This window comes from Denticeps clupeoides, chromosome 15, assembly GCF_900700375.1.
Source record: "Denticeps clupeoides chromosome 15, fDenClu1.1, whole genome shotgun sequence".
Taxonomy (NCBI): Eukaryota; Metazoa; Chordata; class Actinopteri; order Clupeiformes; family Denticipitidae; genus Denticeps; species Denticeps clupeoides.
Genome location: NC_041721.1, coordinates 17754473 through 17782398, shown reverse-complemented (window position 1 = coordinate 17782398; position 27926 = coordinate 17754473). Strand labels below are relative to the sequence as shown.

At 41.3% G+C, this 27926-nt stretch overlaps 1 long non-coding RNA gene and 1 pseudogene across 1 annotated transcript; both read right to left on the bottom strand.

The window, feature by feature from the left end:
- Nucleotides 1-10490: 10490 nt before the first annotated feature.
- LOC114765333 (uncharacterized) lies at nt 10491-12037 on the bottom strand. The gene is made up of 3 exons (XR_003742598.1): nt 11967-12037; nt 10592-10656; nt 10491-10520 (listed from the first exon to the last, which is right to left on the bottom strand). It is a non-coding gene; the product is annotated as an uncharacterized LOC114765333 (long non-coding RNA).
- A 4747-nt stretch (nt 12038-16784) lies between these two features.
- LOC114765381 (eukaryotic peptide chain release factor GTP-binding subunit ERF3A pseudogene) lies at nt 16785-19116 on the bottom strand (annotated as a pseudogene).
- Between the last annotated feature and the right edge of the window lie 8810 nt (nt 19117-27926).

Below are 27926 nucleotides of genomic sequence, written 5' to 3'. Positions count from 1 at the left end.
ACTACGTATGACGTTGGTGGGCGTGGCCACCGTTTGCGTTGACGACACGACTGCTTCGTTTTAGCAACATCCATCTAGATGTGTTTTTAGCACATTTATTGTTCTAAATAAACTCATAAATACAATTGAGAGAATGCTTTATATTTTTCAAAGAACACTTTCAAATAATGTAAATATTTATTGGCCTTATGCATGCAAAATTTCCCTAGAAGATTAAACACTCAACAGACAAATTACAGAAACATATGTAAGAATTATGTAAACAATATATAGTTCACCACTGTATGAATAAAAGTGTTTAGACAGGTAACTCCACACACTCATCAGATGCAGCATAAGTGACCCCATTCTTTTCTTTTAATGAATAAAGCTTGGTTTAAAACAACTTTTTGGGGTCGCATTGTGTCCGGCTGGTTATATTTGGCAGCCATGCCATATCTGTCCTGAAGGTGGCGGTATTGCACTTTTGGGGGCTCGTCTTCACCAACGACGAGGAAGAAAGTAGCGACAAATGGCGTCGACAGGCACCTTGTAAAGTTAGTATTGTACCTATAGATATAAACACCAGATGTCGCATTCAGCCTCTCAGAGTGCGTCCGTGGCAAGCGCGTATTAACATTTAATAGATAGAATGGATATGTAATGCAGATATACAAAACGTGCATTTTCCTGGTCAAAATGAACATTTCAGTCATCCAAAATTAAACTATACACAATTCCCCTTTCAGACATTCACTACGTAGCTTCTGTACTGACAGAAAATGCCTCTGAGTATGGACCTGCTTGGTCTAGTTATTTTTTCCAAATAAATAAGGAAATGGAAATAGATGTTCATCTTTCATATTAAATATATAAACTATGCAATACAAGTATAGTCTTGCAACAAACGGAGCTGTAAATATGTTGTTCCCTTATTTACTTTTTAAAAAAAGATGTATTTACCGATTGTTAATTTTGAATGTAATCTCATGATCTTCGAGTTGAAAATTCTTTTTGATGGGGAGGGTTGACGCAGGAAATGGTGTGTGTGCTATAGAGTGTGAAGAGGTCGAATAAACTGGTTCCCAGTTTACATGTTATTTGGCGTTTTAAATGCAAATATATTATAAAACGATCCGTTTCATGGTGCAGCCTACTGAGAAAACTGTCTGGTTTGACAAAAAGCATAATTTCATTTATTTATTCCATCGAACACATCATCTGCAAAAAGCAGACACGAGATTCTCCTGCCACCAAACTCAACACCATCCACACCACGGCTGCACCTAGAAATTCTGTCCATATAGGTTATGAACAGAACCGGTGACAAAGGGCAGAGTCCAACCCTCACCAGTAACAGGTCCGACTTACTGCCAGCTATAAGGACCAAGCTCATGCTCCTCTGGGACAGGTACCGAATGGCCCTTAACAAAAGGCCATCCTCCCCATACTCGGAGGAGGGAGAGCAAAGCACATCTTATTTCTTTCGCCTAGAAAAACAGCAGGCTCAGTTTAGCTCGTCTCGATGTTAATGGTTTGATTACTCAAGATCCTAAAATTATAACAACACTGTACCATTTTTTATTGTAAACTATATAGATCCAACCATTCTGAGCCAGATTTACATTTATTTATGAATAGTATAAAAAATTGTATCATCTGAACAGAAAAACAATTATGATGCTAATCTTACGATGGCAGAAGTCCAAATAGCAATCTCAAATTTAAAAATGAATAAATCCTCAGGTGTGGATGGTTTCAGTGCTGAATTTTATAAAACATTGTCAGATTCATTGACTCCCTTTCTTAAAAAACTTTATATACAGTCTATTGAAAAGAAAACTGGCGTCCTGTCTGTCTTCTTAATACAGACTATATAATATTAGCCAAATCTTTGCGAATAGAATGAAGGCAGTTTTACCTTTCTTAATTGATGAAACACAGACAGGCTTTATGAAAGACTGACATATCTCCAACAATATAAGATTAGTTTTAACCTAATTGATTATTCTCACCTTACTCAAAATGATAGTTATATATTGTTTTTGGATTTCTATAAAGCTTTTGATATAATTTCCTTTTATTTTCTCCGCATTCAATAAATTTGCCTTTGGACCTTTTTTCTGTAACACCGTTAAAGCTTTATACACAAATGAAAATTGTTCCATAAAACTTAAATTTGTAACTTTACAAATTTGAGGTAAGCAGGGGCGTGAGGTAAAGCTGTCCTGTATCGCCATATCTATTTCTTATCTGTGCTCAGTTACTTGCTATTAAAATGACATCTAGCAACCTGTAAGGCATCCGTTGTGCAAACATTAATTTTTGGATTAGCCAGGTTGCAGATGACACCACTATCTTTTTGAAAGATGCATCTGAAGTACCATCGGCTATCAACGCTATATCCGTCTTTTCCAAAGTTTCAGCTCTGACTCTTAATATCAACAAATTACTTACTTGGGAATTAATATCACTAAAGATGAGTACACAAGATGTGAAGCTAATTTTCATCCTTTGAGACAATTAAAAAAGTATTAAACCTACAGAGAGACTAGTCTTTAAAAGGCTGTTCTCTACTCTGTAAAACTAAAGGATTATCTAGACAGTTTGGTCTCTCTGTTTAACTTCCTTTTGATTCTTATCTCCAAATAATTGTATATCATCCTGAGACCTGACCGACCCATTCATTTATGTCCTGTATAGTGTCTTCCTGAAGTATTTTAAGTATTCTGTAGAGGATATCCTGGGTTTTCCAGTTATGTCTCATGTTTGCATGCTTTTTTTCTTTATCAAGATGGCATTTTATGGAAAGAGGAGAGGTAAGTCAAATATTCTTTATCTATTGCTATTTTTTACTATGACAATTTTACATATTCTTGTTTATTAACTTGCCAATGACAATATTTTTATATCTGAAAACAGTTTAATTATTTCTGTTTTGAACTAACAGTCATTTACTGAGTGTCAACTGTAGTGGACGCCAGGACCAGGTTGATGTATTTAATGACTGGACATTGTTGTAGGAGAAAAAAGTGAGCCAGAGAGGATTCTATGTCAGATGAGGAAAAGGAAGAGGATGAGTATCAGCCAGTGATAGGGGAAGATGGTGATGAAGAAGGAGAGGAATACGATGCAGGAGAATCTGATGAGACAAGCTCAGAGCCAGGGAGGGAGCAGGAAGGTCGTCGTACTCTGTGGGCCAGGACTAACTTGTACGTTTATTTAGTTAAGTTAATGTATTCAATTTTGTTATCATGTTAGATTATTGTAGTATGTGTACTATGTGTAACTGCCGTTAAATATGCAAGTTACCTAAAGATATGCTTATGAAGTTGGTCTATGGACAGGGTGGTAGTAGCCTAGTGGATAAAACACTCGCCTAAGAACCAGAAGACCCAGGTTCAAATCCCGCTTACTACCATTGTGTCCCTGAGCAAGACACTTAACCCTGAGTTGCTCCAGGGAGACTGTCCCTGTAACTACTGATTGTAAGTCTCTCTGGATAAGGGCGTCTGATGCTGTAAATGTAATGTAAATGACACATCCATGACACTGAAATTATGGCATTAATCCATACTGATGTGAAAAAAATTAATGTCAACTTGAATTTTTTTTTCATCCATTCTAATATATTTACACCAGTGCTACCTGGGCTTCCTGCCTATCAAGATGACCCTAAAACCCGTGAATACTGGAGTCCAATCCAATACTTTTCACAGTACATTGTTACGTCCTTTAGGCCGTAGAATGGCTTGGAGTGCTCTGTGTTGTGCGTGTTTCTCTTTTAGGCTGTCTGCTGGGTGGAGACCAATTCCCTCATCAACTGGCAGCCAATCAACGCACAGGACAGAAAACTACTTAAGGACCATTCCAGACACCATTCAGGGCGCATTGTTGTGGAGCCGGAGGAGGAGGAAGCGAGAGGAGAGTTTTGGAGTTGGAGTTTTTGGATTGTGTTAGAGTTGGATAAGAGTTGTTGTGTGGTTAGTTGTGGCTTTGTTGTGTAGTTGTTTTGTCTCTCCTTTCATGGTGTGTTGTCCTCCTGTGAATTGTGTAGTTGTTATATATTGCACTTTAGGTTTGGTTGGTTGTTCACTACTCACTGTAAATAAAAGCACAGTATTTCACTTGGGCTTGGTATCTGTGTCTTCTCACTGCACACATTCCCCTCGTTTGTTGTCATGTATCCTGACCCCTAGACAGGGACGTGACAACATTGATGACAAACTCTTTGAAGATCTGGCAGCTTTTACAAATCAAAGACAGCTGCAAGCTACAGGAGTGTCGTTGAATACTACTGGCCAAGACATCAAGATTTTATTTGGCATATCAGTGCACATGGCCTGCCTTGGCTATCTCAGAGTCAAAATGTTTTGGGCTAAAGAAACTAAGCTGGATGTAACTGAAGAGGCAAAGGAGTCAGACATTCTTTGTAAATCATCCCGTTCACAGGCCGCTGCTTGTCAGGCAGTATGTGCCAGGAAAGCCAAACCCTACTGGCCTGAAGGTTTTTGTGCTTGCCTCGCCAAACAGTCTGGTCCTAGATTTTGAGGTCTATCAGGGCAAGAACACATTCAGGGGCCAAAGACTGGGAGTTGGAGCTGCAGTGGTCTTGCGAATGGTTCAATCTGTTCCTACAAGAACTTACGTGTTCTTTGATATTTCACAGCAATCGATTGGCGCTTTGCTCTCAAAGGGTCTTCCAGCAACTGGAACTCAAAATGCAAGCTGTACTGGATGCCAGTGTCAACCGGGATGGGTTTGTAAAGGAGCTGCTTGTTTTCACTGGGAAAGATTCCCATGCTTGTCCACATGTACCCTGTTGAAATTTGGGAACAGAAGATATTTTACATTTTTTGTAAGCTTCAGTACTTCAAATCAAAGTGCAGAATTCCTTTGCGCATGATACAAGTAACCAAAATAAAAGTCTTTAGAAAATAATAAAATAAAAGACACAGGGCACACATTTAGAAAAATACACTTATAAACTTAGTATAACCACATCACTCCGGCACAATTGCAACTGCGGTAGGAAGACACTCAGCCGGACTGGGAATGGCTTTTTTTTCTTCACTTCACTTTTTCTTCACTTTTAATAAATAGTTCAGTTTGCAAGCGATTTAAAAAAAACTGTCCAACCGCTCATCAAGGCGGGACTTCACTAACAACGTCACTTCCGCTTTATTTATCAGAGCCTCGGTACAATACATTCCACCGAATGTTCTCCATTTTTTACAAGCTGTTGTCTCGCCATACCTCTACACGAACAAATCAATCGGTTTCACTCGTTTAAATGTATTCTAGTGAGGCGCTGCTCAATGAAGCGGAAGTGACGTATTTAGTGAAGGCCCGCCTTGATGAGCGGTCTGAAAGTTTGCAAAACGATTTGCAATTCAGTGTTTTCTCATTTGTTTTTATTATTTAAAAAATTTAAATTAATAAAGGATTGCATCAGTACTTTGGACATTGAATTTCCATGTGCAAAATGAATTGCCATTTGAATAAATTGAATAAAACGGAATGCAATTCAGCGTATTGTTATTCAGTTTTGTTATTTCAGTTTTTTTTACAAAATACTATTCAAAACTAAGGATTAAATCAGCACTTTGCACAATTGCAAAATGTAATATTAAATTACATGCTCTGATTGAATATTGCATTGCTGTAACCTCGTTATTAAAATATTCAAAACGCTCCAATTGCGTATGTGATGACTTGCGTAGCTGTGCTTACTTAGTTTCACTGTTATACGTTTTGACAGAGAGACACCACAGAGGTTATCAGGCCAACCAGACACCTCCTTAATTTTACTGACAAGTTCAACACCTTCCGCTGGCCCTAGTGGGCCCGGTGTCCAAACTGCCCAAGAGACAATTCTAAGATAAGGTCAACAAGATAAGATCAACCTTTATTAGAAATTGCATTTGTCACAGCAGAAAGTGGATAAAAAAGGTAATAGCAGCAAAAAATAAATCTGTATATGTATATATCTACAAATGTACAATTGAAATCTAAACATGTGCAATGGGTACACCTGTACAGTTGACAATTACTGTGATGTATTTGAAGTGTGTGTGTGTTTGAGGTCAACTGTGAGGTCTTTGTTATAGAGTCTGACAGCGGTTGGAAGGAAAGACCTTCTGAACCTCTTCAGTGGCAGTAGCCTGCCACTGAAGGAGCTGCTCAGTGCTGTCAGGGTCTCCTGCATGGGGTGGGAGATGTTGTCCAACAGGGATGACAGCTTAGCCACCATTCTCCTGTCACTCACCACCTCCACTGGGTCCAGAGGGCATCCTAGAACAGAGCTGGCCCTCTGGATCAGCCTGTTCAGTCTCTTTCTGTCCCCAGTGGAGATGCTGCTGCCCCAGCAGACCACACCGTAAAAGATGGCTGATGCCACTACAGAGTCATAAAAACTCTTCAGGAGTGGCCCCTGTACTCCAAAATATCCTTGGTTTTTCCGGTGTTGATCTGGAGGTAGTTCTTCTGGCACCAGTCCACAAAGTCCCTGGTCAGTTCTGTGTACTCCCTGTCATCCCCATCAGTGATGAGGCCAGCTATTGCAGAATCATCAGAGAACTTCTGCAGGAAGCAGTTGGTGGAGTTGTAGGAGAAGTCTGCAGTGTAAATGGTGCCAGAACCGTTCCCTGCGGGGGGGCCCCGTACTGCAGACAACCGTGTCTGACACACAGCCCTGAGTTCTCACATACTGTGGTCAGTTAGTGAGGTAGTCCAGGATCCATGAAGCAAGATGATGGTCCACTCTTGTGTACTTCCAGCTTGTCCCTCGGGATTGTGGGTAGGATGGTGTTGAGAGCACTGGCGAAATCAAAGAACATGATTCTCAGTGATTTCTGGAGTAATCCATGATTTGTTATTTTGGTAGCACCGTACAGTCCTGGTGGGTACGGTGTAATCCACACAGAAATGTATGTAGTCCATAATGTCGATGTCACACAGCACATCCCACACACACTGTAATACCCAACAAGTTAATAGAACTAAAAAAAAATTTTGAAACTGATTACATAAAAAACTTTAAGTGAGAGTAACTTAGTTTTGTTAGTATGTTTAATTGATTATTTTAAATGAACACTAACTTGACTTTCTAAGTTAAAAGAACAGTCTTTAATAAGCACTTTTTTCTTCAAGAATCAAGTACAGTTAGCTTGTACTTATTAATTACTTGTAACTAAAAGTAATTAGTTGCTGACTAATACATTTTAATGTGAAATTTACTTAACATATTTAAGTTCACTTAAGCTGTATAAACTCTAATGTGACTTAAAACTTTGATTACTTTTAACTCAAAAATGTACAACAGATTAAATACAATTTTTTAAGTAGATTTAACTTGAAATCCGTGAATACATACATGTTAACCAAACATTTAAAGACAGATTAACACAGGTACAGGCAAATGCAAGTTACTCAATTATTAAGTAACCATAAAACATTAACCAAACATGAACTTGGTCAAAGCTGTTTGACTAATGGTAATGTATACTTCACAAACAGTCTAACCGTGTGTAAGAAAAATTGCCTCGCTTTTCAAATCTTACTTCTAGAACTTGTCAATATGGATAAAATACTGCTTTTTATACTACTGTGATTTTTTTTTTTTTTTTTTAGAAAAGAGTATCCATATATACAATACCAATATTTCTACAAAACATTCTGCTCAATGGTTCACACAACACATAATGACCTAATAAACGCAGCAATATAAAAGCATCTGCCTCAGTTTACAGTATGGAAAATAGTAAAAGAATACTATCACCAAACCTAATCACTTCCAATCACAGACATCAAACATTAAATCAAATTATGAGTGAACTAAACATAGTACAAATGTTTATGCCTAAATGTATGGAAGTATGGATAATTGTTTTCCATATTGTTTTACTCTTTTCATTCTAATAATTCCAGACGTTGAGAAGTAACTCTCTAATGTGAACAACAATAAAATGTAGAACATGAAAAACAAACAATAGAAAACCCACAGAAAGTGCAACATGAGCACAAATAATGAAACAACTTACATTTCGATTACTCCACTGTCAAAAGGTCATTTTTAAGACTTAACACCCTGGGCCTCAAATGTGTTGGACAGGTCTGTTAGGAAACTTAGGTGAAGGCCATAAACGAGACCAAAAATACGACAAATCCATCAGCCAGGATGGTGCAATCCATTACTACATTACCCTCCAACACAACTGCAATCCTCTCTGGGCAGAAGAACTTGGCATCTGTTGAACTGGTGTTGATTAAGAGGAGTCCAACTGGAATGTCATCAATGTCTGGTTCATCAGACTGCGCCACCTGTAGATAAGAACAAAGAGTTATCTCTACTTCAGATTGCCTAAGCTATCCTCAAAGGCCGAATGCAAAAAAATTCAACAGTCACATTAATTTAGTAGATAAATTAAAAACCCTGAATTCATCAACCCCATAGTAATAATGTAGGGACATGCATTTAAATTTGGGGTGAACACTGTCTAATATATCGATCCAAAATTTCCCATAGGTGCTCAATTGCATTGAGATCTGTGACTGCAGGCAGTAGCATATGAATCACATTATTTTCATACTCAGACCATTCAGTGACCAACTACACAGCCTAACAGATACACCACATCTATATATCTATACAGGGAGTGCAGAATTATTAGGCAAGTTGTATTTTTGAGGAATCATTTTATTATTGAACAACAACCATGTTCTCAATGAACCCAAAAAACTCACTAATATCAAAGCTGAATGTTTCTGGAAGTAGTTTTTAGTTTTTTTTATTTTTAGCTATTTTAGGGGGATATCTGTGTGTGCAGGTGACTATTACTGTGCATAATTATTAGGAAACTTAACAAAAAACAAATATATACCCATTTCAGTGAAACCAATATAACATCTCCACATTCACAAATATACATTTCTGACATTCAAAAACAAATCAGCGACCAATATAGCCACCTTTCTTTGCAAGGACACTCAAAAGCCTGCCATTCATGGATTCTGTCAGTGTTTTGATCTGTTCACCATCAACATTGCGTGCAGCAGCAACCACAGCCTCCCAGACACTGTTCAGAGAGGTGTACTGTTTTCCCTCCTTGTAAATCTCACATTTGATGATGGACCACAGGTTCTCAATGGGGTTCAGATCAGGTGAACAAGGAGGCCATGTCATTAGTTTTTCTTCTTTTATACCCTTTCTTGCCAGCCACGCTGTGGAGTACTTGGACGCGTGTGATGGAGCATTGTCCTGCATGAAAATCATGTTTTTTTGAAGGATGCAGACCACTGCTTGAAGAAAGTGTCTTCCAGAAACTGGTAGTAGGACTGGGAGTTGAGCTTGACTCCATCCTCAACCCGAAAAGGCCCCACAAGCTCATCTTTGATGATACCAGCCCAAACCAGTACTCCACCTCCACCTTGCTGGCGTCTGAGTCGGACTGGAGCTCTCTGCCCTTTACCAATCCAGCTACGGGCCCATCCATCTGGCCCATCAAGACTCACTCTCATTTCATCAGTCCATAAAACCTTATAAAAATCAGTCTTGAGATATTTGAGTCATTGATGTCATTAGATCACACTCCTTCTCATTACAGAGATGCACATCACCTAACATGCATGAAGAGGATGATGTGGACAAAATACTCATTTGCCTAATAATTCTGCACTCCCTGTATAAGCCAGAGATCTGTGGAATTCTAAAAACAAATTCCAACAAAAGTAATGGTCATTTTACAATTGTTGATTGCTGAGAATTAATGTAATATATGCATTACATAAAGTGTATGTACTTAGTGGAGTAAACTCAATTTAACAAACTCATTCTAGCATTAGTTCACCAGCCTCCAAAAACAGCCAACTAATTTTAAACAAGACATTTTGTTTAACGTATCTTTTAAATGTTCAAAAAAGTTGATTTATTAAAGGCCTGCTGAATTAGACAATCTAACATTACATTTAACTGCAATAACTACAGTACATCTCTAATTTATATATTCAGCAGCTGCAACTACAACCTGAATGGCAGCTAAGCATAAGAGATAGGTCTGATGACATGATAATCATATTAATCAATAATCAGTGCCAGCAGTGTCAGAAAGTCTTTTAAAACTTTTTTCTGTATTTTTTCCTACATTTATAAATAAGATTCTATCAAATATTTGACACAAAAACAGATAAATAATGAAGTGCATTAATTCTAAACAATTTATATGTTTACTTACATCCCACAGCTTCAGAAATCTTGAGTCATCCTCATGCAGATATGCAGGGAGTGCACGAAGGACAGCAGCATGTCTCAAATGAACAGCAACATGTTCCTTGAGTTTGAGGACATATGTATTATAGTTTGACAAAAACCCTCTAATAGGTATGTCATCTACCAGAAAGGTTAACTAACAGACCTCATAATTGCTGAACAACTGATCCAGAACTTCAGCTACTCTCCCTGTGAGAGCGGCCTTCTTCCTGAATAAACTCTGAAGATGGGGGGCATGTTGGTCCAACACAGCATAGAAGTGGTTCTTAAATGGCTAAGAAGAGTAGCATCATTAAATGGTTGCTTGAATCCACACAATGAACATATGAATGACACACATCCCACCTGATTTTCACTATGCACAACTGCCTCAGAATGCACCCATGTTAAGTGAACTCTCAAAGCATTTACTGAAAAAAATGTACAGACACAATCATCATAGAGACAAGGTAATGCAATGACATGGGAAAACTGTTATGATGCAAATGACAGTGTTCAAGTAACTGTACTCGTTTATCAAAGACAGCAGAACAAATTTTGCACCTCCACGCCATTGGAAATCACATTTCAGTAACAATATGAACTATATGTATATGAAGATCAACAAACCTGAGTGGGAACTCTGTACATCAGATGAGATTAATTGTAAAAACACTTCTTGTATGCAAAATTATAACACTGACGTTTTTGCATCAATGCACTCCTTTAGCTAGCTCTAACAAACATGCCTGAACATGCATGACAATTAAAGATGCGTCAGAATATGAATTAACAAAAAGTCGAATTTATGAGAAGTAGATTCATCCCACAAAGTTTCCACTTTTTAATTGATTTATTTTTTTACTTTTATACAATTTGCCTTCATTCACTTCTCATATGCCTGCATACTTAACTGCTGAGACTCTAAATGCATTTGAAACAGAAAATAATAAAACAACTGCGATGCGAGCAGAACAAACATGGCCAATGTTGTCCACAGATTCGCGCGTGCAAAGTGCGTGACGTCAAATATTTGAGTACGATGACAAAAAAGACTCAAAGGAGTTCATTACTGTAAACTTAAAATTAAAAAACAGTACAAATGCCTCAAAATATTACAGGTGAATTAACTTTTTTTTAAATCTTTGAGTTAACAAAACCTAGTTTATTTGACACGCTTTTACTGTTCGGTCTTATAGTGCAGTGGACTCAAAACAGTCCTTTAGAGCCTCCTCGCTCTCCTCCGACCGTCTCTGTACTGTGCGAGTGACTGGTGGCTCGTACACAGGGACAAGGTGCACCAGGTTGTGATCAGATCTTCCCAGGGGAGGGAGAGGTGATGAACTGTATGCCTCTTTTGTGTTGGCATTCAGTAAGTCCAATGCTTTATTGTCTCTGGTGGGGCATGTCACATACTGGGTGAAAGTGGGCAGTGTGGAGTCCAGTGACGTATGATTAAAGTCACCCGATATTAAAAACAGAGCTTGGGGAAATGTGTCTGCAGTCTGCTGACCACAGAGTGGAGAGAGTCACAGGCTGCCTCCGCGTTGGCCGAAGGGGGGGGGGACATACACCGTTATCGCGATAACATGCGAGAATTCCCTGGGAAGGTGGTATGGTTGCATGCTAACGGCTAACAGTTCAATCTCTCTGCTGCAAAGTTGCTCTTTCACAGCGATGTGCCCAGGGTTACACCATCTGTCGTTCACAAACATTGCCAGTCCCCCTTCTTTCCTCTTACCGCTCTCCTTTGTTCTGACGCCCGCAGCAGCTGGAATCCGGGCAGAGCCACGTTCGTGTCCGGAGTTAGCGGTGTTAGCCAGGTCTCCGTTAGCATCATGTTGCTACACTACAATTCTGTCATTTTGATCATTTGTTTCACCTAAAGCATTGAGTACTGAGTGTAAAAAGAATTGATTTATCTCCTAACAGATTTTGCTGCATGACATCCTGAATTTAGTGAGAAGGGCACAAACCATCTACAGGACTTCTTATAAGACCTGGAATCAGGTAATTGCTCAAATATAGATTTCTCGCAAACAAGGCAGTTTTTTCATGTAGTTTACATTCGCATTTATGTTTCTGTCTTACATGACTAGATGTTTGACTAGATTCTACCCAATAGAGGTAAACTATGTCTAATCTTTTATATTATTTGCTTTGATTATGAAAAGGTGAACATTCCGAGCTGGAGGATGATCCTGTGTCTGCATGTGAAAGGTTGAAAAGTGGTGTTCATAGTGGGAATAGAATAGCTCCCTTGGCTCTGCTACTGCCTCCCCAGCAAGGTGGAGTGTATAATGATTATTACTGCAAATGGAACACCGCACTCACACACCTCAACTCAACATGAAACTTAAAAATATTGCAAGTTTACTAACTTGTATGACAGTTAAATCTTCCCACTCCCTCCATAAAAATGTAATTCAGGTCTGGCTGTGTTGCCGGCTTTGATGCAGCATCTAGGTACATGATCCAGACATAGGCTTAAATTCAATACTAAAGGTACATGACATAGACCCATTTGAAACATAAATAAGACAGCAATACATCACATGTTTATAAGTCCCATCACATGACCTACAAATTCTTTTAATGACAGTGTTTTCGTGAGAGTTTTAGGAAACTTGCCTTCGTAGAAAAGCCATCAATGCCACCAAATTTCACCAGGTTATATGTGATTGAAAAGGGACATATTTTATTGAAATTATATATCAGATAATTCAGCAGAAACTTTACTTCAAACAATAGTTCAATTTCTCACATAAATGTGATCTAATAAATTTATGAATGGTGTCTATGTGCTGAAGAAAGTGAGGGTCTTCAAAAGAACATAAGTCATCTAACCACTAGCCTTTACACACACATTTCCCCCAAGCCCATTACGGCAACATGTCTTCTTCAAGACAGTGGGTAACACTCCAACTGGCGCCCCTAACTAAAGCCGGGCACGTAGTGCATTCAGGGAACCATGCATAATTCCTCAACATTACATAGCCCCCCTTTCACGTGTAAGCCGCCCCGGTGACCCACTATCCCATCCACAATCATCGAACAGTCTCTCAACAGTAATAACATCTTTTTTTTTTTTTTTTAACTGAAACAATGAACCTTTCTCTGTATATTTCGAAAAATGTTCATTCAGTCCAGTACAAAGTCCGACAAGTGAGCTGGAGCGCGCCGCCTCCTGCCGGCCGCATTTCTACTCCCTGTTCCTGCCTCCAGTGTCGTCTCTGCCAGGGGGGGGTGTTTTGCTTGTTACGGAGTCGACAACCAGTTCTTTGGCCCGGTAGGGCGCCAACCGATCACGATGTATGACAACAGTGCGTTGTCCAGGTCCGGTTTGCACCCAGTACACCACCTCTGATATTTTCTTTAAGATCGTACACGGCCCCTGCCATTGCCTGCACAATTTGGGGCAGAGCCTCAATTTCTGGCACTGGTAGCCCCCCAAACGCCAGGTCCACCAGAGTTTGAATTTCCCAGCCAAACAAGTGCATTGCAGGGGTAAATTCAGTTGAATCTTTTTGATGTTCTGCTGTCAGAATCGCCAGCTGGGTTGCCAGAGTCCGTTTAAAACGCTCGACCAGTCCGCTGCTCTGGGTGTGAAGTGGCGTAGAGTGGGTTTTTTATTTGCAGCCGGCGACAGACTTCTTCTAGCACTGCCGCCTCAAAGTTGCGACCTTGGTCGCTGTGCAGCTCCTCAGGGGCCCCGAAATGGCAACACAGGTCCTCAGTTAATTTATCCGCTGTAGTGGCCGCTCTCTGTTCCGGAACTGCGTACACCTTGGGCCACTTTGTGAAGTAATCGAAAGCCACGAGGACGTAGCTGTTGCCGGACTCAGTAACTGGGAAAGGCCCTATTACATCCACGCCCACTCTCTCCGAGGGGCCACCTGTGGGAAGCAGCTGTAGCTGGGCTCGTCCCTGGTCAGAAGGTCCTTTCTTTCGGGTACAGGCATCACAGCAGTGAACAAATAACTCCACGTCTCGTCTGCAACCCGGCCAGTGCAACTGCTGGTGCAGGTGCTTGAGTGTTTTGCTGAGGCCAAAATGTCCCACCCCTGGTGGCCCGTGGTAGACTCTACAATACTCGTTCTGTAATTTGCACTAAATCCGTATGCGTTCAGTCCTCGCCTCGGGCAACAAAAATGTCCATCTGGGCCAAAAGAAGGTCTTTTAATTCCCATTTTTGTTCTGGGTCCAGTCCCTCCTGTTGCCACAACCATCCTTTAACAGCCTCTCTTTTTTTTTTTTAAAGAGAAATATTTTCCACAATTTAATATTTTATTGTCATAATTTCGCTTTAATAACATGTGAACACGCTAGGCTGTGTTTCAAGAACAGCCTAAGACCATCCAGTATGGTCAAGTGCTTTTTATCAAAAATAATAAAATAACACAATAAATTCTCATGCGATGCGAGCAGAACAAACATGGCCAATATTCTCCACAGATTCGCGCGTGCAAAGAGCGTGACGTCAGACGGATGTTATGAAAATATTTGAGTACGATGACAAAAAAGACTCAAAGGAGTTCATTACTGTAAACTTAAAATTAAAAAACAGTACAAATGCCTCAAAATATTACAGGTGAATTAACTTTTTTTAAAATCTTTGAGTTAACAAAACCTAGTTTATTTGACACGCTTTTACTGTTCGGTCTTATAGTGCAGTGGACTCAAAACAGTCCTTTAGAGCCTCCTCGCTCTCCTCCGACCGTCTCTGTACTGTGCGAGTGACTGGTGGCTCGTACACAGGGACAAGGTGCACCAGGTTGTGATCAGATCTTCCCAGGGGAGGGAGAGGTGATGAACTGTATGCCTCTTTTGTGTTGGCATTCAGTAAGTCCAATGCTTTATTGTCTCTGGTGGGGCATGTCACATACTGGGTGAAGGTGGGCAGTGTGGAGTCCAGTGACGTATGATTAAAGTCACCCGATATTAAAAACAGAGCTTGGGGAAATGTGTCTGCAGTCTGCTGACCACAGAGTGGAGAGAGTCACAGGCTGCCTCCGCGTTGGCCGAAGGGGGGGGGGGGCATACACCGTTATCGCGATAACATGCGAGAATTCCCTGGGAAGGTGGTATGGTTGCATGCTAACGGCTAACAGTTCAATCTCTCTGCTGCAAAGTTGCTCTTTCACAGTGATGTGCCCAGGGTTACACCATCTGTCGTTCACAAACATTGCCAGTCCCCCTTCTTTCCTCTTACCGCTCTCCTTTGTTCTGACGCCCGCAGCAGCTGGAATCCGGGCAGAGCCACGTTCGTGTCCGGAGTTAGCGGTGTTAGCCAGGTCTCCGTTAGCATCATCTTGCTACACTACAATTCTGCCATTTTGATCACTTTTGAGTACTGAGTGTAAAAAGAATGGATTTATCTTCCTAACAGATTTTGCTGCATGCCATCCTGAATTTAGTGAGAAGGGCACAAACAAAGAACAGATGGAAGTGAACATTATGAACCATCTACAGGACTTCTTATAAGACCTGGAATCAGGTAATTGCTAAAATATAGATTTCTCGCAAACAAGGCAGTTTTTTCATGTAGTTTCATGTAGCTAATTTGCATTAAATCCGTATGCGTGCAGTCCTCGTCTCCGGCAGCAAAAATGTCCATGTGGGCCAAAAGAAGGTATTTTAATTCCAATTTTTGTTCTGGGTCCAGCCCCTCCGGTTGCCACAACAGTCCTTTAACAGCCTCTCTCTTTTTTTTTTAAAAGAGAAACAGTTTCCACAATTTAATATTGTATTGTCATAATTTTGCTTTAATAACATGTGAACATGCTAGGCGGTGTTTCAAGAACAGCCTAAGACCATCCGGTATGGTAAAGTGCTTTTTATCAGTCTCAAAATATGCATCTCTGCATCTCCATTCTCCACTGGGGATACTGTTTCTGAAACAACCATAACTGCTGGTGTGTCACCACCGTCCGACTTCGGCTTTTCCGGCATCCCTTTGGAGGCGAAGGCTGGTACGAATTCGGCAGCGTTCACTTTGGGAACAAATGGCTTGGCGTTGACAAGTAAAGCCTGAGAGCTGCACGTCGACCAGGCCCTCGACATCGTCCTCCTTCTCCCAGGAATCAGGGGTTGTATGTATCTGGTCCATCGTGGGTCTGAAATTTGATTGTACTCAAGTTAAAGACTAATGCTGACTAACAGTCCTGGATATCAGCTAACCAGAACACGTGTGGCCAGGAGACGCCCCCTACCGTAGCTCCAATTCCTGCCTTCCAGCAATGGCACCTGTTCTCCAGTTACAGTCCGCAGACGTGCCCCTCTGCCAACCTTGGGGTGCAGCGCCCACGGTACCTGGCACACCCGTGTCAATTAAAGCCTCACAACTCACCACCTCTACTCTGCACCGTAGTCGTGGGCTGTAGCGTTGCCCCAGCTGCCCCACCAGAAACACTGCTCCCTCTCAGGGGGTTATGGGCTCTCCGGGCCGCGGTCCCCTTAATGCGCTGCCCCGCTGCCGTTTCCCCGCTCCGCTGGATTTGGCTCTTTTTTTTTTTTTTAAAGAGAAATAATTTCCACAATTTAATATTTTATTGTCATAATTTTGCTTTAATAACATGTGAACACGCTAGGCTGTGTTTCAAGAACGGCCTAAGAGAAACCAAAGTGAGCAATGGGAGACAGGTACAACCAAGATAATGACATTTTGGTTTACATTGGTAATTTTTATTTCTCACATTTCTCAAGGGGCTTGAACAAAATGGAATTGCTGAGCTCTCTTAATATGAGAAAGCTGACATATGTGGCCACTATTTCTTCTTTTGTTTAATTTGCTTAAAAACCCTTTCCTTTAGAGTTTTTAAACTGGTCTTCGGGAGGCAGGAGGGGAGCAGAGCTGATCAGTGGGAGGAGCAGGTTGTGTAGGAGGGTCTGCTGCTGCAGCAATATACCTCTGCCTCATCTTTGTCATTCCTCAAAACCCATTCAACAGTTTCAGTCCTTGTCTGGAACAAGCTTCAACACCTTTCCAATGGCGATGGTTTTACCTTCACCCCTGAGGGTGAACCGGCCCATTTGCGGGAAGTCTTTGTATGTCTCAAGGCAGATGGTTCCGGCAGTTTGCAGACGGGCAATGCACGCTTGGTCCTGTTTGACAAAGCGAGGTCGCGTCCTGCTCTTTTCGCCCGTCTTTTTGTCTACCAGACAGATTAAGGCCGTAATCTGAACTTCTTCAATACAGGTGTGGAGGTGTAGAACTGCATTATAGCCCGGACAGATGATAGAAGGGTGTTCAATGATTACAATCTGGGCATCAAAGGTGCGCCCTGAGTGGCAGAGGTTCTCTGCGTTGCAGAGGATGAAGCCAGGCAGGATTTCTTCCTCCTCAATTCCTTTTAGTCGCAGCTTCAGATTCTCTCCTGGGCCCGCATCATTAGTTTCAACATCATGTGAGAGGAGATTGATGACCTCCACAGTGTGTCTGTTTGGCATCATAACAAGCTGCTGTGTTTTAATGATGGACCCTGACTCCAGCTTCCCAAGGATCACAGTGCCCATGTCCTTATACTTATCAACAATTGGTAACCTGACTGGTCCATCACTTGATCTGTTGAAGTTTGGCAAGCTATCCAGGTGAGGAATGAACGGTAACCCTGTGTACCAAGAGCACAAGTCCTCTGGCTCTTTCAGGTTAGCCCCCGTGAGTCCAGAACATGGCATGAAGTGAACATCTTTTCTGGGGTTGAAGCCAACCTTCTTCAAAAATGGCACAAGTTTCTCCTTACATTCTTCATACCTCTCTAGACTCCAGTTTACTGTGGTGTCGTCCATTTTATTGATGAGAACAATCAGATGTTTCACTCCTGCCATCTTTGCCAACATAGCATGCTCCCGCGTCTGGCCTCCTTTCTCAAAGCCTGTCTCAAACTCTCCCTTCCTCGCAGAGATCACCAGCACTGCCAGGTCAGCTTGTGATGCTCCTCCAATCATATTTGGGACAAAACATTTATGGCCTGGGGCATCCAGTATGGTAAAGGTCTTTTTATCAGTCTCAAAATATGCACGCCCAACCTCCACTGTCTTCCCCTTGTCTCTCTCTTCTTGGTTTGTGTCTAATGCCCAAGAAAGGTACCAGGTTTCCCTGTTCTTCTCTTTAGCTTCCCTCTCATACTTTTCCAGTGTCCTCTTCTCCACCATTCCTGTCAAATACATAATCTGTCCCCCAATAGTGGACTTGCCGGCATCAACATGGCCGATGAAGACCACATTGACATGTTCTTTTTTGCAGGCGTTTGGCTGGGTGGGGACTTTTTTAGGTTTTGGCACTTCCTCCTCTTCCTCCATTCCTTCATCTGGTAGAAGATCACTGCCTGGGCCATCGTCATCCCCTAGCCCAACCCCTGGCTCTTCCTCGCTTTGCTACACTCCTTCCTGTTCCAACGCTTCCTCCACTTCTATCTCTGCCACTCCATTCTCCACTGGAAATATTGTTTCTGAAACATTCATAACTGCTGGTGTGTCACCACCATCCAACTCCGGCTTTTCCGCCTTCCCTTTGGATGCGAAGGCCGGTATGAATTCGGCTGCGTTCACGTTGGGAACAAATGGCTTGGCGTTGACATTGAGGCAAGTAAAGCCTGAGAGCTGCACGTCGACCGGAGCCTCGACATGGTCCTGCTTCTCCTCAGGGGTTGTATCTATCTGGTCCATCGTGGGTCTGAAATTTGATTTTACTCAAGTGAAAGTCTAACGCTGACTAACAGTCCGTAGCCGACCCTGCTGTTTAAATAGCCTCCCTTTAAAAATTCTTCGAAAGATTCTTCGAAAAAAAACCAATAGAATTCTTCGAAATTCTTCAAAATTCTTTGAAATTCAAATCCTGTTAAATTTTCTGATTTGTATCGTTCTTTATTTTTTTATAAATTATTTATCGTTCTGGCAGCTCAGGTGGCACTTTATTAAAAAGAAAAAAGTCTATATTTGGCAAAGTAAAGCATACATGTGTAAGTTTTTTGTGTTAGTCCATTTTTATTTTATTTTATTATTATTATAACAGCTCAAAGAGCATCATGTTTGTGTACTTTCTAAAGATTTTTGAATAAAGTGTTGGAAATGAATGCTTTTCTTGTTTTTTATCTGATTCTATGATTAATAAAAAAGATCATTGACAGATTAATCGATTATTAAAATAATCGTTAGTTGCAGCCCTAGGACTATTCCTTAGTTCACTGTGTGATAAATTCTTTGTTGGCAATATTAAGCACTTGGCACTGGCACTTGTCGTTGATGTGTTTTATGGGTGGTAGTAGCCTAGTGGGTAACACACTCGCCTATGAACCAGAAGACCCGGGTTCGAATCCCACTTACTACCATTGTGTCCCTGAGCAAGACACCTAACCCTGAGTGTCTCCAGGGAGACTGTCCCTGTAAATACTGATTGTAAGTCGCTCTGGATAAGGGCGTCTGATAAATGCTGTAAATGTAAATGTAAATGTTTTATGTGAAAGTGAAGTGATTCTCATTCTCACACAGCTCATCTCACTGTACACTAGGGCTGCAACAATGAATCGATTAAATTGATAATCGTTGTGTCGCCCGACACGGAGACATTTGATTATTAAAAACAAAAAAAACTTTATTTGAGCGCGGAGCCGAGTGAACATACTCGGTCTCTCTCGAGCACAGATGCTAGCAGAGTTTGCCGCCTCATAGACAGCGCGGAGCAAAAGAAAAAAACAAGCGGAGGTAGAAGAAAGATACATGGCGGAGGCAGAGAAATCTGCGCGAAAATATGCAAAAGCGACATGGCACGGCATGGGAGCACCACGGCAATGATCCAGCACCTGAAACACGTGTTTGATGAGGAGGAAGGGAGTTCAGCAGCAGGGTAAGTCACTACAGAATTTGAAGTGAGGAACGTAATGTCCCTGGTGCTGGTGTTTACCAGTTATCCAGCTGGACAAGCATGACAAGTTAGCGTTAGCGCGTTAATAACAGTAGTAAAGCAGGGGTGCTATAGTTACTTTGCACTTCGCATTAAAAGACTAAAGGCATGTTTTTATTCACTAGCCTTTTTTGGACCATTCATTTTTCAATCTGTTGTCATGTATAGATACACTGCAAAAAAAACACTGCTTTTCTTACCTAGTAATTTTGTCTAGTTTCCAATCCAAATATCTAAAAAAATCTTAAATCAAGATTACTAGACAAGAAAATGGCATGAGAAATTAAGTGATGCTTAAAACGTCTGTTTGGGATTATATCTCATTAAGATTAGTTTTCTTACCCCATTGGCAGATAATTTTGCTTGTTTTATGCAAACAATCACTTAATGTTTTTTCAGAAAACAAGACAACTTCTTATGCTATTTCATGTGTCTAGTAAATGTATCTTGATTTAAGATGTTTTAGATATTTGGACTGAAAACAGGACAAAACTACTAAGTTAGAAAAGCATTTTTTTGCTGTGTATATTCTGTGCTTTGTCCCATATAGGTTGTTATTGACAAATATATTTGTGTGTGTTGTACTTTTTTAAAGTTATTTTATAGCACTTGGTCATCTTAAGCTGTGTTTAAATGTGGTGTATAAATGAACCTTGCACATTATTACCCTACATTGATGGTAATAATTTAATTTAAGTGAGCTTGAGAGAGAGAGAGAGTAAGTGTGTCTGTGTGTGTGTGTGTATGTGTGTGTCAGTGTGAGAGTTTGTGCATCTGCAGTGTAGTGTAGAGAACAAGTTCTGACATTCAAACAAATCCTGTTAAATTTTCTGATTTGTGATGTATTTTTTATCATTTATTTATCGTTCTGGCAGCTCAAGTGGCACTTTATTTTTAAAAAAAAGTATATTTGGCAGATGTAAAGCATACATGTGTATGTTTTTTGTGTTAGTCCATTTTTATTTTATTATTTTATTATTATAACAGCTCAAGGAGCAACATGTTTGTGCACTTTCTAAAGATTTTGGTTCTGTTTTTGAATGCTTTTCTTGTTTTTTGTTTTTTTTATCCGATTCTACGATTAATAAAAAAAAAATCGACAGACTAATAGATTATTAAAATAATCGTTAGTTGCAGCCCTACTGTACACACAACGAAATATGTCCTCTGAGCAGTGGGCAGCCACAACAGGGGCCTGTGAAGCAGTGTGTGGGGATGGTGCTTCGCTCAGTGGATCGGGATTCCTTAACTGCTAGGCCACCACTGTGTTTGGTTTTATATGAAATAAATTGTCAATTCCTTTTGTACAGCCTAGCGGGAATCTGGTGCGGGATCTCTTACCCACATCAATTAAAATGGCAAACTGACAACCTCCTGATTACATGTCTGTTTCCTTTCCTGCAAGACCACTGCCCCAAGGATGGCCTGATGTCAAGAAGCTACTTCTCTATCCTAGAAAAAGGACAGACTGATATTCTACAAAAAATACAGGGTTTGGCATGCTGAGTGGCTCAGGGAACAAAACATTGAAATTTGGGTCCATGACCAGGAAACTCCCTGGACCTTAATCCAATTGAGAATTTGTGGTCAATCCTCAAGAGGCAGGTGGATTAACAAAAACCCACAAATTCTGACCAACTTCAAGCACTGTTTATGAAGGAATCGGTTGTCATCAGTTAGAATTTGGCCCAGAAGTTGATGGACAGCATGCCAGAGCAAATTTCAGAGGTCTTGAAAAAATGGCCAACACTGCAAATATTAACTGACAAAAAAACCTAAAAACACTGAAGCAACAAACGTAGTGTGTGTCATTCTCTTTTGGCCACAACTAGTCAATGTGGCTAATAGTACATCAATATTAATGGCATCAGAGAAGGCAGAATTCAAGTCTTCCACATTAAATAGGATAACACCAATATCAAAAATAGGAATATTAAGTTTGAGATTAATGCTGTCACTAATGTCTGTCTAAAAGCCTTATGAATATTGATAAGAAAAAAAACAGATGCTGTTTTTAAACAGATCTTTTTAAAAACACAGATACAGGTTATACTCCTTTTATTATTTTAAAATGGGTGATCATTTAACTTTTAGAACTTTTGTCAAAACAAGCCACTTAACAAATTTAGAGTACGCAAATGCCAAGGTGGCGTCACTTGCCAGTGGTGGATAGTGTAACTAACAAGTGGCCTTGCCAATCTGTATTAGTACTGCTGCCAGAGGTCTAGCAAAGATTAAGTACACCATGAAGCAATGTTTACAGTAAAGCAAAGGGTCACTTTATTTTATATATAGATATTTTTTAAGATACAACAGATTATTGTCCTCTCCCGAATGCTAACACACACCACGGCAGGGAGATTGATATACATGCGTATCATTTTGCATTCCACTCCAAATAGTCAGTGTAAACTAGAGGTGGCCATAGATTAATTTTCTTAATCTAGATTAATCTCAATGTAATCTTGGAATTAATCTAGATTAATCTAGATTCTACATTAATCTACATTAATCTAGTTTAAAATGGCTCATTTGAATTCTGCCGAAGGCATTCAGAATATGTGTGCTACCCAAATAATGACTAAAAGTAAGTCTTTGAGAACGGGTTTCTCAAGCCAGGTGGTGCATTAGATCAGAGGCTCATCTCCTGTTTCCAAAATGCATCACAAACTGCTTGAGAAAGCTGTTCTACTGTGATAATCGGTGATGAAAATAAATTATGTTCAGTAAGACGTACTTGTGTTTACCAACTGTTTATTCAGTTAAATAGCTGCATCCATGTTACCATGTCACGATTGATGTGGTAATTTCACAGTTCGAAGACTCGTTCTCGCCCCCTACAATTCGGCTAGGTATACATCCGCGCTAAAATATCAAGGTGAAAGTCATCATAGTGTAGCGGTTCTTCTTCTGCGTTGTGGAACTTTTTGGTTTTGTTTCTTGAACCGCAAATGATGAGCTGACACCCAAGAGATTTTCTGTGCAAAGTGTATTCTGTACAAAAAGCAAGGTAGCGTCAGAACATCGCGTCACACATCGCGTCTTTCTGCACCTCTCTCTACTTTCACAACTCACACCATGTGTCCAAGAGAACTGAACATTAACATAAAGCATTCACAATTTACAATACTGCATTCCTGTACAAAAAGCAAGGTCGCGTCAGAACATTGTGTCTTTCTGCACCTCTCTCTACAATATACAGTAGTAAAAGAACATAGAAAAATATTCACAAAATAACACACATGCAAAATATTCCTATTATGTACATAAATTAAAATGAAAGAAATAACTTTTTGCACACAAACCCCACGCACCTCTCACAGCTCACGCCATGTGTCCAAGAGACCTGAACTGGGTCTTAAAAACAAAATAAAAGTCTTTAGGAAATAAGAAAATAAAAGACACAAGAAAAAAGAAATATACTTATAAATCTAACCATAAATCTAACTCCGGCACAATAGCTTGCGTAGTATAGACCCAGCTCCCAACCCAACTTTGTGAATAGATTAACAGCGATATTTTTTTTATCGCCCGATAAGAGTCTCACGTTAACGCAGCACGTTAACACCGATAACGGCCCACCACTAGTGTAAACCCAACAAACTTATGACCACATTGATTCTATAGATATCAGGAAAAGTCATATCAGACACAGCAATTTATGAAATCATAAATCATAAATGAATGTGCAAATCAAACAGTTATAACGAATACCATGTTCGAACATAAGGATGCCCATCGGTACACTTGGTACCAGGGCAGCCTAGGTCGCATGTCGATGATTGACTTTGTGGTCTTATCATCTGACTTGCGACCATATGTTTTAGACACGGTGCTGACCTGGAGGTGAGTTGGATCAGATGGCAGAGGAAGATGCCACGTAGACCTGGCAGACCCAAGACCCTTGAAGACCCTTTCAAGATGGTCTTCAATTCCTACCTCCGGCAGAGCTTTGACTGCGTCTCGAGAGCCTTGTTCCGTTCTGCAAATGTTGAGGCGGCTGTTGCTAGCTGTGGTCGCAAGGTGGCCGGTGCCAGTCGTGGCGGTAACCCCCGTATCTGCTGGTGGACACCAGAGGTTAGGGGAGCCGTTGGGCTGAAGAAGGCGGCCTACAGGGCATGGCTGGTCTGTGGGTCTCCTGATGCAGCAGACAGGTACCAGATGGTTGGTGAGGCAAAATCTCGGGCATGGGAGGAGTTCAGTGAGGCCACGAAGGGAGACTAGCAATCAGCTCCAATCAGGTTCTGGCAAAACCATCTGACGCCTCAGGAGAGGAAGGCAGCAACTCGCTCACACTGTTTACAGTGGGGATGGGGAGCTGCTGACGTCGACTGGGGCTATAGTCGGGCGGTGGAAGGAATACTTTGAGGAGCTCCTCAATCTCACCAATGCACATTCCAAGGAGGAACAAGAGCTGGAATACCTGGGTATGGACCCCAATCTCAGGGGCAGGTCAATCAGCTACACAGAGGCAGTCAAAGCTACACAGCGGCAGAGCCCCGGGGGGGAGGATACGATCCGTCCTGGGTATCTCATGGCTATGGATGTTGTAGGGCTGTCGTGGTTGACACGTCCCTGCAACATAGTGTGGAAATCGTGGGCAGTTCCGGTGGAGTGGCAGACTGGGGTGGTTGTCCCAGTTTTTAAGAAAGGGGACCAGAGGGTGTTTTCTAACTATAGGGGGATCACACTCCTCAGCCTCCCTGGAAAGGTCTACTCCAAGGTTCTGGAGAGGATGGTTCGGTCAATAGTTGAGTAGCAATGTGGTTTTCGTCCTGGTCGTGGAAATGTGGACCAGCTCTTTACCCTTGCTAGGGTGATGGAAGGGGAATGGGAGTTTGCCCAACCAATCCACGTGTTTTGTGGATTTGGAGAAGGCTTATGAGCATGTCCCCAGGAGCACCCTATTGGGGGCTCTCCAGGAGTATGGGGTAGATGGCCTTTTGTTAAGGGCCATTCAGTCCCTGTACCAGAAGAGCGTGAGTTTGGTCCTCATAGCCAGCAGTAAGTTGGATCTGTTCCCATTCAGGGTTGGACTCCACCAGGGCTACCCTTTGTCACTGGTTCTGTTCATAATCTATATGGACAGAATTTCTAGGCGCTGTGGTGTGGAGGGTGTCGAGTTTGGTTGCAGGAGAATCTTGTCTCTTCTTTTTGCGGATGATGTGGTCCTCCTAGCTTCATCAGGTTCTGACCTTCAGCTCTTGCTGGGTAGGTTCGCAGCCGATTGTGAAGCGGTTGTGATGAGAATCAGCACCTCCAAATCTGAGACCATGGTTCTTGACCGGAAAAGGGTGGCTTGCCAACTGGGGCTGCATCTGCAGTGATCTGTTGTGGTGAAGAGGGAGCTGAGCCAGAAAGCAAGGCTCTTGATTTACCGGTCGATCTACGTCCCAATCCTCACCTATGGTCATGAACTTTGGGTAATGACCGAAAGAACGAGATAGCGGATACAAGCGGCCGAAATGGGTTTCCTCCGTAGGGTGGCCGGGCACAGCCTTAGAGATAGGGTGAGGAGCTCGGACATTTGGGAATGACTCAGAGTAGAACCGCTGCTCCTCCACATCGAAAGAGCCAGTTGAGGTGGTTCATCCATCTGGTCAGAGGAGATGGTGGAGGTGGCTGGGGAGAAGGCTGTCTGGGATTCCCTACTTGGAATCTTGCCCCCGCGACCTGGATGAGCAGAGGAAGACGACGGTGACCATAGGAATATCGATCATACAGAGGGTAAAATTATTGTACAAATACACTAATTATCATACATCTGGCAACAATATTTTTCTCAGCATTTCACCTCGAAAAAAGCAGAGATTTTAGAGAGGCGTGTATTTGACGTTTGCTGCATTAACAGGTGAAAATGTAACATGACTGGTTGCGTGGCACGTTTTATGGGTGACGCGTTTCCATTTAATGTTCTAATTTCATAAAGGCTGATTGATTTTCATCTATCATATCCAGCAGTCCCCTGTTTATTCTATCAGCAAAAACATGATCTAAAATGTTCTAGTCAGTACAGTGTGATTGGTCTCCAGTTATCCAAACATTGTATTGCTTTGCTTGGGTTTGCAATTAAAATAACTACTCCTTGTTTCATTGTATTGGAGAGATTGCCTGTTGAAATACACGCAAAACCGCTTTATACAGTATCTGTCTAATATCATTCCAAAAATAATTTATAAGACTCATTTGTTAACCCATCTAGGCCAGGCGACTTTCCAGAGGACATAGTCTTCAAGGTTCTCGTGCAAGTTTTGCAAGAAACCACAGACATCCTTGTTGGCTTTAATCTCTGTAAAAGCAGATATATACTTCATGTCTACATATGTGCATACGTACAGCCGTGGCCTGTTTCCTGCATTGTTTGCTCCAATTTTTTGCACATACTCAGAAATGTAACATAACATATACGGAGATGCAATGCCTGCGTAGGAGGTAGTGGGCAGTGTTGTGAGATCTACACATGTAGGGTGGTAGTAGCCTAGTGGGTAACACACTCGCCTATGAACCAGAAGACCCAGGTTCGAATCCCACTTACTACCATTGTGTCCCTGAGCAAGACACTTAACCCTAAATTGCTCCAGGGAGACTGTCCCTGTAATACTGATTGTAAGTCGCTCTGGATAAGGGCGTCTGATAAATGCTGTAAATGTAAATGTAAATCTACAGTCAATAATGAAGATAGTGACACTTGAGGTCATATTGATTAAGCAAGTCCACAATTATCCTAATTTATATGATGTGACAGAACAAAATAGCATGTAGAAATAGTTATCAAGCAATTTCAAACATCCTGAATGTTAAGTTTGTAAAAACGAGTTGTAACAAGTGGCAGACTGACATGTTCGAGCCAAGAAAAAGTTGGCAGCGAAACAAAGCTGTTGACCGCAATCATCTGCCATCTGGACTAGATGAAGTGTCATGTCAACCACAAAATTACAGAAACTAATTTCCCTGGAATTGACGAGGTAAGTGTTTTTTTACATAATGTTCATAATAACGTTACATTTTTAATGCTAAAAGCATTATGTATTGTATTATTGTATGCATGCTAGACCCCTAGCAACACACTACAATCCCAAATAACATTCACATAACAGCATCCGGTCTTAATTTAATGTATGTGAATTAATAATGTTATTATTCAGAACTATACCATCTCTTTTCTGATCCTCTTTCTATAGTGCAAATTAATCACACTTCTTTACACTCAATCAGATAGTCACGGTTGACCATGTTAAACCTCTGAGAAAACGTAGTGTGTAAATGTGTATGCCGAGTCCAAAAGCCCCTGAGCAAGCCATCGGCGTTATAGTATTGATGGTACAAATTATAATCTGATATGATCTGAGATAAATACTTAGTATTGAAGTGATTGATTGAAGTGATTGATTGTCATTGTGATACACAGCAGCACAGCACATGGTGCACACAGTGAAATTTGTCCTCTGTATTTAAACATCACCCTGAGTGAGCAGTGGGCAGCCATGACAGGTGCCCGGGGAGCAGTGTGTAGGGACGGTGCTTTGCTCAGTGGCACCTCAGTGGGACCTTGGCGGATCGGGATTACAGGGCCGCTTCCTTAACCGCTTGGCAACACTGCCCCAGATGCCGGGGATTGAACCTGGGACCTCATATACTGCCTGGGGCCTCCAGTACTGCTCGCCTGGTCCCTCCATCTCTGAAGGTAAAAGGAAAACATTCATCTAGACTCTTCTCCGTCTTGGCCCCTCGGTGGTGGAATGAACTTCCCCTCGAGGTCAGAACAGCTCAGTCACTGAGCACCTTCAAACGACAGCTCAA